Source organism: Aquarana catesbeiana, linkage group LG07 (genome assembly GCF_042186555.1).
Source record: "Aquarana catesbeiana isolate 2022-GZ linkage group LG07, ASM4218655v1, whole genome shotgun sequence".
NCBI classification, from domain to species: domain Eukaryota; kingdom Metazoa; phylum Chordata; class Amphibia; order Anura; family Ranidae; genus Aquarana; species Aquarana catesbeiana.
In genome coordinates, this window is record NC_133330.1 from 116,212,331 (window position 1) to 116,223,766 (window position 11,436).

General features: G+C 45.5%; 1 protein-coding gene across 1 annotated transcript in view; it reads right to left on the reverse strand.

Annotated features, from left to right (window-relative positions):
- Positions 1-11,436, reverse strand: part of TNRC6B (trinucleotide repeat containing adaptor 6B) — an 814,361-nt gene that overhangs the window by 781,958 nt on the left and 20,967 nt on the right.

Below are 11,436 nucleotides of genomic sequence, written 5' to 3' on the forward strand. Positions count from 1 at the left end.
ATGGCATCTGTCAGTGCTCAGCTGCCAGTGTTCTCCTGGTTCTTCCATCTGAGAGCAGGTCAAGATGCTCTGTCCCAACGCTGGATTTTCTGGCCTGTACACGTTTTTCCTCATTTTCTATCATTTTGAACATAATCAATTCATGGCTTCCGCTGTTGTGGCAGTTGAGCGCTCCGCTGATGGCACTTCGGGGAACTTTGGTATGCAGGCGGCATGCCTCATCCCAATATGGCTCAACTGGACGGCCTGGTTATTTGCAAGAAGCAGGCTAGCCCAGGTGGACATAGCAGAAGAGGTTCAATGGATGCTGCCCGAATCTTGGAAGATATCCTTGAATGCTATGTACTATAGCATGTGGAAAAAATCTTTGGGGTGGCAGCGATTATTCGATTCAATCCCGAGTCTTCCTCTCGTATTGATGTCTTGGATCTCTTCCAATCTGCCCTAGACAAAGGGCTTTGCCACAGTTCAGTCCAGCTGTCGACCGCTACAGCTCTAACTGTTCATGGTGTGGAAGATCCGTTTGGTGCCACGTTTTATGCAAGCAACCTTATAGCTAAAACAACCAGTCGGGTCTCGGAAAAAAATCCAAGCTTTCTCAGCCAAGTCTCTATATTGTGAGCAGGTTCAAGACAGTGGTTCTTTTTTTTTTTTCCAGATTGTTATTTATTGTAAATAAAAAAGTCATAGTACAACATAGTGATACAGATTGATAACATACAAGGAGTATTAAAATGCAGTAGTATAGGGTGCTTCATACAGTAATCATCCGTATTGTATTATCTGCTCTGAAGAATGCAACTTAGGTACTGAAGTACAGTAAAACAGTAAGTAATTAATGATAAACGAGTAATGAACCATCAAACACTGGTATCTATATCTTGACTTAGTATAGTGAATACATCGTATTAACTGGGGTCTTTGTGGGGTTTTGTGGGGTTTTGTGTGTTTGAAGGCGTAACCTAATGTAATGGTGTGTTCTATAGTGTTTGTCTGGCTTCATGTTTTTGAATCAGTAATCTTTCTACTGCTGTAGTAAAAGATCTGGGATCTCCTGGTGTTATGTCTATGGTTGAGACAGTGTGTAGGATCATTTAGTCGTAAGCTAAATTGTTTTTCGTGTGTTTGGGCTCGATGTGTTATCTGTGAGTGGAGTTCTGTTGATGATGTGGTGTTGCCTCTAAATAGGTTAATGTGTGATAGGATTGCGGTCACCGGACCACTAGCAATCCTTTAAGAGGCTGATCATAAAGGCATAAAAATGATTTGGAGTGGGATACGGAAATTGTGGGCTTGGGATGAGTAGATACAGTGAGAAGGTCTATAGTGGGCAGGCGGGAGTGGACGTGTCATCTTTGGCTTCGTGCAGCTACCCTGTGGATGGGGAAGGAGCGAATCGAAGAGTAGGATAGAAGGAGTAGTGAGGGTATGGGAGTTAGAGGGGTAGAATAGATTGTGATGTTTCCTCCTCCGACTAAGCTCGGAAAGACAGTGTGAGCCTTTAAGACATTAGATCAGTGTATTCGTCTGTTGTTAGGAAATGATGCCAGCATGACCAGGTATTCCTGAATTTGGTTGGTGTATCTTTGGCTTGGTGGATCAGTTCCTCCATTTCAGCTACTTTAGTTATTCGTTTGAGCCAATCGGCTATAGTAGGGGGTTTGGATGACTTCCAGAGCGTCGGTATGCACATTTTTGCCGCGTTTATCAGGTGCAGAGCAAGGGAGCGGTGGTATTCCTTTTTTGGGATGGAGGAGTGATGAAGCAGCATTTGGGCTGGGGTGAATTCGATTTGGTAGGTTGTTATGTTAGAGGTGATGCGATGGACCTCTTTCCAGAAAGGTTGGATGGATGGGCAGGACCACCATATGTGGAGAAGGGAACCTTCTCCCTCTGAGCATCTCCAACAAGTGGAGGGGACTTTGGGGGAAATTTTGTGAAGTTTAAGTGGGGTCTTGTACCACTTAGAGAATACTTTGAAGCCATTTTCTTGTGTCGACACGTTAATAGATCCCTTGTGGATATAGGTGTATATGTTTTCCCATTCTTCTTCTGATAGGTCCAGTTCCAATTCGCTTTCCCAACTGCGAGTGGCTATGTTAGATTTAGGATTGTGGTCAGAGAATAGGAGAGCATATATCTCTGAGATCACATGTCGTTGTGGCTCCGTCTGGGTACACAATGTTTCAAAAGGTGTGAGTGGTCTGGAATAGTTGGAGCTCTCGAGAGAGTGATTAATAAAGTGTCGTATTTGAAAGTATGTCCATAACGGGAAGGGACGTCCAGATGTATGCGTGGGTAGATTAGAAATGGTTCGAAAGGTTCTTCCGGAGAAGAAATGTTCCGCACGCGGATCAGTATGGGGCCAATAGTCCGCAAGGAATGTAGCCGAGAGACCCGCTGGGAACTCTGGGTTGTTTCGGAGTGGTGTCATTGGGCCTGGAGTGGAGGAAACGTGATGTTTACGGCACGTTATTTTAAAGGAGTTTAGAGTGGTGGAGATCAGGGGGTGTTGGTTGCAGGCCAGAGGAATCTTTGTCTGGGAAATCCAAGGTAGTTGTCGGATAGGGATTGGGGAGAATTCATTCTCAATTTGTATCCAGGCTTTTGTGTGGGTGTGTACATTCCAGTCGACAATTCTTGATAGTTGGCAGGCCCAGTGATATTTAGTAATGTCGGGTAGGGCTATGCCTCCTTTCAATTTGGGTAATGTTAACCTAGCAAAGCTGAGTCTAGGGCGATCCTTGCCCCATATGAAGCTGCTGCATGCCTTGCGGTACGAGGCAAAGAAGGCTTGTGGTAATTTTATGGGGACTGTTTGCAGGACATATAATATTCTCGGTAGAATGTTCATTTTAATTACCGATGCCCTCCCAAACCAAGAAAACATTCCTGATGACCAGGACTTTAGGTCTTTTTGAATATGTTGGAGAATCGGTAAGTAATTTTTGGAATAGAGATCTGAAAGGTGAGCCGGTAAGCGGATCCCGAGATATGTAATTGCATCTCGGTTCCATCTGAAGGGGAAGTTAGATTGACAGGTTGTAAGGGTCTCTTTTTGTAAAGAAATGTTTAGGGCTTCCGATTTTGCAAAGTTAATCTGTAGGTTGGTTAGGGAATTGAAAGTGGCAAAATCCTTAAGTAAGTTGGGTAATGTGATGTGTGGATCTGTCAGGAACAGGAGGATGTCATCTGCAAAGGCAGACAGCTTGTATGTATTATTGGAGACGGTCACTCCTTTGATGTCTGGATTAGACCTTAGTCGCTGGAGGAGTGGTTCCAGCGTGAGGACAAATATTAAGGGTGAAAGTGGACATCCCTGGCGTGTCCCGTTTGATATGGAGAAGGCATCCGACAGGTGACCATTGACCCGGACCTGTGCTGTTGGGGCAGCGTATAGTGCCATTATAAATTGCAGCATGCGGTCTCGTATTCCAATAGTTTTAAGCACTTCCGACATGTAATCCCATGCCAACCTGTCGAATGCCTTCTCCGCATCCAGAGATAGAAAAAACCCTTGTTGTTGGGTAGAAGTTAACCATTTATGAATATTGATTGCCTTGATCGTGTTGTCTCTCGCCTCTCTACCAGGTATAAAGCCTACCTGGTCCAAGGAGATGAGTTTGGGCAATAGGGGCAAGAGACGGTTAGCCAAGATCTTGGCGTAGATTTTCAGGTCCACGTTTAGCAAAGAGATTGGGCGGTAATTAGTGACAATGGATGTGTCTTTGTTGGGCTTAGGTATTACCGTTATGTGTGCTGATAGTAAGTCTCTAGGTGGGGGGTTGTCAAGAGATAGTGAGTTGAATGCAGTCAGGAAGTGTGGTCTAAGAATGTCAATGAAAGTTTTATAATAGCCTGTTGTCAGTCCGTCTGGACCGGGGCTTTTGCCTGGTTTCAGATGTTTGAGTACAATGTCCATTTCAGCTGGTGAAATAGGCTGTTCTAGGTCGGTCGCCGCTTCAGTAGATAGGGGTTCGGGGCTGTATTGCGTGAGAAAGTCTCTGATGTTTTTTGTTCTATGAGAATTGTCCTTTTGTATGTTATTGGGGTGTAAATTGTACAACTGTGTATAGTAGTGTACAAACTGGTCTGCTATTTGATCATTAGATACTATTTTTTTTCCTGTAGCATCCGTTATGGAGTGGATTGTAGTGGAAGCTCTTTTGGCTCGGAGCGTTCTAGCTAGGATTTTACCCGCCTTATTGCCGTATTCGTAGAATACTTTTTGGGATAGTATGTAGTTTCGTTTAGTTTGTTTGTTTAGTACCTCTAGTAGGTCCGTCCTAGCTTGGAGTAATTCTGGAAGGGATGTTAGTGCAAGGGAATTTTTATGAGCCCTTTCCAGTGCTTGAATACGTGAGGTTAATTCAGTAATGTGTGCCTGTCTTTCTTTCCTTTTTTTCGCCGAAATTGTTATTAGTTCTCCCCGGATGGTGCTTTTATGGGCCTCCCATTGTATCATGGGTGAAACGTCCGGGGAGTTATTTTCCTGGAAATAAAGCGAGAGGCGTTTATGTACGTCAGTCGTTACGGCGGCATCTGTGAGGAGTGAAGGATCCAGGCGCCAAATTCGTGATCTGGGATGGGTGTCAGCGCATTGAAGGGTCATGGATATAGGGTGGTGATCCGAAAGAAACATGGGGTCAATGGTGGCTTTGATTAACATCGGTAGGTCCCTTTGAGATAGAAATAGGTAGTCGAGTCTAGAGTATCGGTTATGGGGAGCCGAATAGAATGTGAAATCCTTCTCATTCGGGTGAAGTGTACGCCAGGAGTCATGTAATGACAGCTCCTTTAGTTGTGTTTTAATGGCTCTTAACGCGCTATAAGGCATGGTTGTGGTCCCTGCAGAGGTATCGTGTAGGGGATTTAGAGGCACGTTGAAATCTCCTCCTAGGACAAGAAGGCCTTCTTGGAAGGAGGAGAGTTTTTGTAAGGTGGCTTTGAAGAAGGGGACCTGTTTCGTGTTGGGCGCGTATATATTGGCTAGGGTGATGCGTGTACCATTTAGCGTGCCTTTCACAAAAAGGTAGCGTGCTTCCTCATCTACGCAGGTGTCTTTGATCTGGAATGGGCAGTTTTTTGCGAACAGAATAGAGACACCTTTGGTTTTTGAAGATTGGTTAGGAGCGTGAGTGGCTGTAGGGAATCTGTAGTTGGAGAGTTTAGGGATAGAGCCTGTTTTGAAGTGGGTCTCCTGAAGAAAGACAATGTCTGCATTATGTCTTTGTAAAGATAGTAGTAATTGGGAGCGTTTTTCTGGTAGGTTAAGTCCCCGTACATTTAGGGATGTTATTTTGATTGTTTTATGTTTAGTGCCCGGCAATAGCGGCATATTGTAGGTATGATTCAGGTCTTGCAGTGTTGGCAAGTAGATAGAGTAGGTTGGCGTGTCGCTGTTTTTGTCTGTCGGAGGAGGAAAGAAGAAAAAAGGAAGTGGAGACTAGAATATAAAGGATTTGTGTCCTGTGTAGGAATGTTACGCTATCTGGTAGAGGTGTAGGGCAAGGAGAGGGGTTGGGGGAGAAAGATGTGTAAGTGTATCACTCTTTAGTCAGGGGATGACTGTGGACAAAGGTACTGAAACGTGCCCGTGTGTGTGGGCTTTCTTTTCCGGCGAATAGCGAGGGCCTGCTCGCTAGTACGCAGGGAGTATAAACCTGTTATCAGGTATACCCGGAGTGGTTCAGTGGCGTGAGGGCAGGTCAGATGTATGAGTATTTATCAAGTTTTGTGAAGTGGAACGCCACTGAGTGGGGGAGTGGCTGAAGTCGGTGGAAACTGGTGAGGTTCGTATAGGAGGAGCTGTCTGCTAGACAGAGAGGAAAGTGGTATGAGCAAGATGAGGAGGTCAACCAAGTTCGTAGACTAGTGATGAGGTGTAGTCTGGAAGCCTCGGGGTGAGGTGCTCGGTTTATATGTAGCAGGTTGGGGAGTAGGTGATGTGTAAGTAGTGTGAGGTGAAGTATTTCTGGGGTGGAGGATTCAGTTTGGATTTGGAGTGAAGTCTGTGCGACCCGTTGTCAAACCTGTTCGGTGTAGGAGTCAATTCGGGGTCTCCTATAGGCCTCTTAATAGTCTAACAGTAATATTGCAGGCCTTGTAGAGTGTTTAACCATAGAATGTACTAGAACGTCTTGAATAACCCTTAACAACATCTAGGGAATAACATGCTATGCAAAACTTCATTCAACATGTCGGTAACTTATAAAAGATATGCGCTTGATGATGTCCTACCGAATAGTACTTGATATACGTAATCCTCTTAAACATGAGGTATGTGAGTAAGGGTCCTGTGTCCTGTCCCGCCGGGGATTAAAAAGCGGTTAGGGTAACTGAGGCTGAATTGGCCTATTTTCCCTTCGGTATTGGGTAGGAAGGCGCTGGAGCGAGAGCTTTGATGTGGGAGAGAGGGTGTGCCCCCTACTAAGCACATCAGGCTCTTCTCGGGCGTATCTTTACGCAATTTGAGCAGGCAGGGTGCCGCTGGGGTATCTATCCGCTAACCGGGCATTTTGGTATTAGCTGGTATAGGAGAATGCAGTGTGTGACATGGATCTGTGTCGGATACTTCCTGTTGTAGTATCTACCTACAAATGTAATCTATACCAGCAGAGTGTGTGCATAGACTCTCTTTTTAACGCAAGAGAAGCTGTTTGGGGGCCGCTTTGTCAGAGTAAATAAAATTTTCCCTTTTTTTTTTTTCCTCTCCTTTCCCTTCCTTCCCCTCCCCCTGCAGGTGGAGTAGCACGAGGAGGGAGAGCTTCTACTGGGGTGTGCTCTGTGTAGTGGAAGTGGTCTACACATCAGACACCCATATATAGTATCAACGTGGGGCAGCGAGCTCCAAAATAATTGGGAGGTTTCTAAATGGAGTTAGAAACCTAAGGGGCGATTTATTGCTGTCGTCAGGGTGCAATCCCAATTGTGTGTGATTGGCGCAGCGGAGGATATGGGCGTTGTGTACCCCATATCGTAGCCCCCGTCGTGTGGAGATAAAGGTGAATCGAGGTAGTCACATATCTGTAGGTGAGGAAATACTTTAAATTCGAGTTTGAAGCTAGTAACCTCTACGTCCAATCCAGAAGTATGCATTTACCCATACAATATCACAGACGGCGGTGGTGATGAAGACCCGCAGGGGCTAAACTTCCCCAACTATGGACTAGGGAGTGGTTGTGTGCGATTAGGGGTTGGGATGAATGCCTCGATTAGGAGTGTAGACACTCATGTCAATAGATTTTTGCGTGAGGACAGCTACTGACATCCAGTCAACCCATGCCTTACCGGGATTATGTGTATCTGTCTACAGGCGCTGTTACATCTTGAATCGGGGTTTTGAGATATTGCGCAAGGAGCCCTGTAGTCCTGCGGATCTCCATCCCCCCCACCGTCCACCTTGCTGTGCTTGACCACTAGAAAACAAAAGAGGAACGAAAAAAAAAAAAAAAAAAAAAAACCCCTGTAAAAAATAGTACCGTTAGAAAAAAATCGTACAATAGGGACCCCTTCCTTCATTCTTGAGGAGGGGTAGGTAGGGGGTAAGAATAAGGTAGGATACGTGTTCAGCACATAGGAGTCTGTGGCGAGTGTCCCGGAAAGCGTAAGGGGGTCTGTCTGTTATTTTGTAGTGATCAGTACCTGTGGAAAGAACATCAATGAAGCGTGTTACTCTCCTGTGCATGGTATCAGGTCATCGGTCTGTTTCCTGCTCCATGTGGAAGGGCGGACTTTCCAGGGCTTGTGGCTCTTCATGCCGTGCAGTAGGCAGAGGTGAGGTCCGAGTATGAGGGGAGGCCATGTGAACAGTCTGTGTGTGTGAGATGAGCGAGCAGGATCGGTAACCAGGAGGACCTTTGAAGATGGGACAGGTAGGATTGCAGAGAAGCTGAGAGTTAGGTCAGTCGGGTATTGCAGAAGCAGTGCCGCTCAGCGGTCTCGTCGCGCTCTTCTGGAATGCGGGGTTTTCGAAGGGCTGGAGCTCTGGTTCGATCCTGGCGCTGGATGATTTGGTCGAGATTCAGACGGGGAGCGTTGTCTCCTGTAGCGGTGCGTTTGGGTCTCCATGGGTTCGCTGTTAGGAGGGGAGTTTCGTGAGGCTGGAGGACGGAATTCCGCGTACCACTCGGGCACTTCTGTGAATGGTATGTCAAGGGTTTCGCAGAAATACCTCAGGTCTTCTGGCACTCTGAGGAGTGCGGAGCGGCCTTGGGATGAAGCTGACAGGCAGAAGGGGAACTTCCATCTGTATGGAATCCCCTTGGTGCGCAGGACTGCCAGAAGGGGGCGCAATTCTCTTCGGCGCTGTAGTGTTATGGTAGAAAGGTCTTGGAACAGGCGAATGTCCGCCCCATCATGTGATATCTGAGGAGTATTGCGGGCCTTTCTCAGAATCTCCTCTTTCAGCTGGTAATCAATAATATTGCAAATCACATCCCTGGGTGGGTCTGATTCCCTGCCCCGTGGACGCAGGGCGCGGTGAATTCGTTCCATCCCTATATGAGTAGTAGGGGGTTTTTCCAATAGGTGGTTGAATAAACGGGTCACTTCTATGTGCAGCCGATCCGCCTCGATCGCTTCTGGTAGGCCGCGTACACGGAGATTGTGGCGTCTGCCGCGGTTGTCCAAATCTTCGATGTGACGATTGAGGTCTCTGAGCTGCAGGGTGTGGGTGTCTAAGACCTGACAGGTACGGCGCAACACAGTTGAGTGTGTTGTGGTAGTCTTTTCCACCTCTTGAACCCTGCCTGCAATCGATTGTATATCGATCCTGAGGTCTGTTATTGCGGCTGTTAGTGCCGCCGTGAGGGTGTTTTTGATATCAGCTGCTACTGAATGGAGATCGTGTAGGCTGGGATGTGAGTGCGGTGTGAGGATTACCGCGCCATTGTCTGGGGAGGTGTCAGTTCCTGCCGTCAGGCCTGCAGACTGAGGGGGGCCTCGTGTGGGCGCCATGTTGCCGGATTGTGACCGGAACATTTCGGGGATATTTTGGCTGATCCTGCCTGTTAGATCTCGGGGGGATCTGGAGCGAGATGCAGACGAGCTGCGGGAAGAGGTCCCCATGATTTTTCAGTGGGAAGGCAAGTGAAATACCTCCGTTATAGGCAGATTATCCTCTCTGTCAGCAGGAGCAGAGACTTCAAGCTGCCATCTTCTCCCGAGGTCAGGCCACGCCCTCCCAAGACAGTGGTTCTTAACCTCTTCCCACCCGCCGGCTGTCAAATGACGGCTAGGACACGGCACAACCCCGATTTGTGTAAAGAGCCGCAGCCCTTGTAACCATGTGACCGGCTGTGTCCAATCACAGCCGGTCACATGTAAACACGGAGATGCCGGTAATCGGCGTTCCTCACCTCACACTGACAGAGTGAGAGGAGAGCCGATCAGGGGCATCTCCTCACAGACTACATCTAGGGATGCAAGCAGCAGTGTTAGTCGACTAAAACATTTTAGTCTACTAAAATACAACAACTAAAAACGCCATTTTAGTCAAAAGACTGATGCCATTTTAGTCAAAAGACTGACTAAAACCAAATTGCAATTACTGAAATGTACAGGAGATTTTAGTCGACTAAAAACGTAGGACATTTTAGTCGACTAAAATGTACTGGAGATTTAGTCGACTAAATACGACTAAAACAATTGCAGAAGACTAAAATGAGACTAAATCTAAAATGGCATTTTAGTCCCAAGACTAAAATGAACACTGGTAAGCAGGGCACCCGTCAGTGCCAGCAATTGATGGCTATCAGTGATGCCAGTCAGTGCTGTCATCAGTGATGCCCATCACTGCTTCCCACTAGTGCCGCCTCCCATCTGCCCACCAGTGCCACCTCAGCGCCCATCAGTGAAGAAGAAAAATTACTTATTTACAAAATTTACTGACAAAACTAAGAAAATTTTTTGTTTTTTTAACCAAATTTTTTTTTTGGAGTGATTAAATACCACTAAAAGAAAGCCCTATTTGTGTGAAGAAAATTATAAAAATATGCCACATGGTTACAGCGTAGCATGACCGCGCAATTATCATTCAAAGTGTGACAGCGCTGAAAGCTGAAAAATGGCTTGGGCAGGAAGGGGGTTAAGTGCCCTATATTGAGGTGGTTAATCCAGTTTTGTCTTTTCTTCGAAAGGTTGGGAAGTGGTGCAAATTTCATTGTCTGCAGTTTTGGGACAGGAAGATTGGTCAAGGGTAGATGCAATTTTTAGGTCCTTTTTTCCACGTATCTGCAGAGAATGCAGAAGTTTAGGCTGGTGGATAACTGGTTCATCTATCAGTAAGTGCTAAAATGGGTCAAAAGGCCCCACCTAGAATCCTTTTCCTCTTGGCTAGTCCAAACCATCAGATGGGCATAGGTAGCTTTGGGTCTTTCCCCTCCAGAGGGGGGCCATGCGCATTCCACAATGGCAACATCGGCTTCGTGGGTAAGTCACGCCAGGATTCCAGTGGAAATGCTGTAAGGCTACCAGCTGAAAGTCCCCTAACGCTTCCACCTACTATTACTGTTTGGATGTGATTGATGGCCCTTCCCGGGTTTTAGGCACCTTGGTGCTTGTTTCTGTGCTGTGTTTTTTTATACAATTTTTGCATCCAGTCTGTAGTTTTTTGTTCATCCCACCCTTTTTCATGCTAGCTATATCACATTCATAGGCTGACATGATTAGGCCCAGGAATATGGAAAATTGTTACCATACTTACCCTTTCCTGGGGTTCATCATGTCAGCCTACGATTTCTCACCCTGGTGTTCTGTCGCGAGGTCGTGTTAGGAACGCTGGAGTATGGGGAAATTCCTCATTTTATTTGAGCAGGGGTTATAATATACATACAATAAATATATATATATATATATATATATATATATATATATATATATATATATATATATATATATATATATATATATATATATATACATACATATACATATACACACACACATATATATATACACACACACACACACACACATACATACGTGAAGATGCACACTGCCATCTTCAGGCTGCAATATTCATCTGCAGCGACATCTATTTCATAGTGTAACTTTCAGATAGTTTTATGTATAATAAAACTTACTTTTTCATTAAAATCTGACAAATGTGAAAAAAGAGGTTCTCAAAAATATAAGTATGTAAACTAGTCAGAGTTAGGCTCCATGGATACTGGAAAATAATGTTATAAAAACACCAGTAGCTTTGCGAGTCTTTCAACATTTTTTGCAGCAGCGTTTTACCGTATTAGCGTTTTTTTATTTTTTTCTTCTTCAATTAGATCAGTGTTTAACATTTTTGGTGAGCCATGATTGAGCGTTTGGCATTTTTTTGTGGTCAGAAAAAACAACTCCTGGATGCGATTTTATGGCATTCAGAAAACAGCCCATAAACTCCACTGCTGATAAACATCCAAAAACGTCCATGTGTGCATGGAC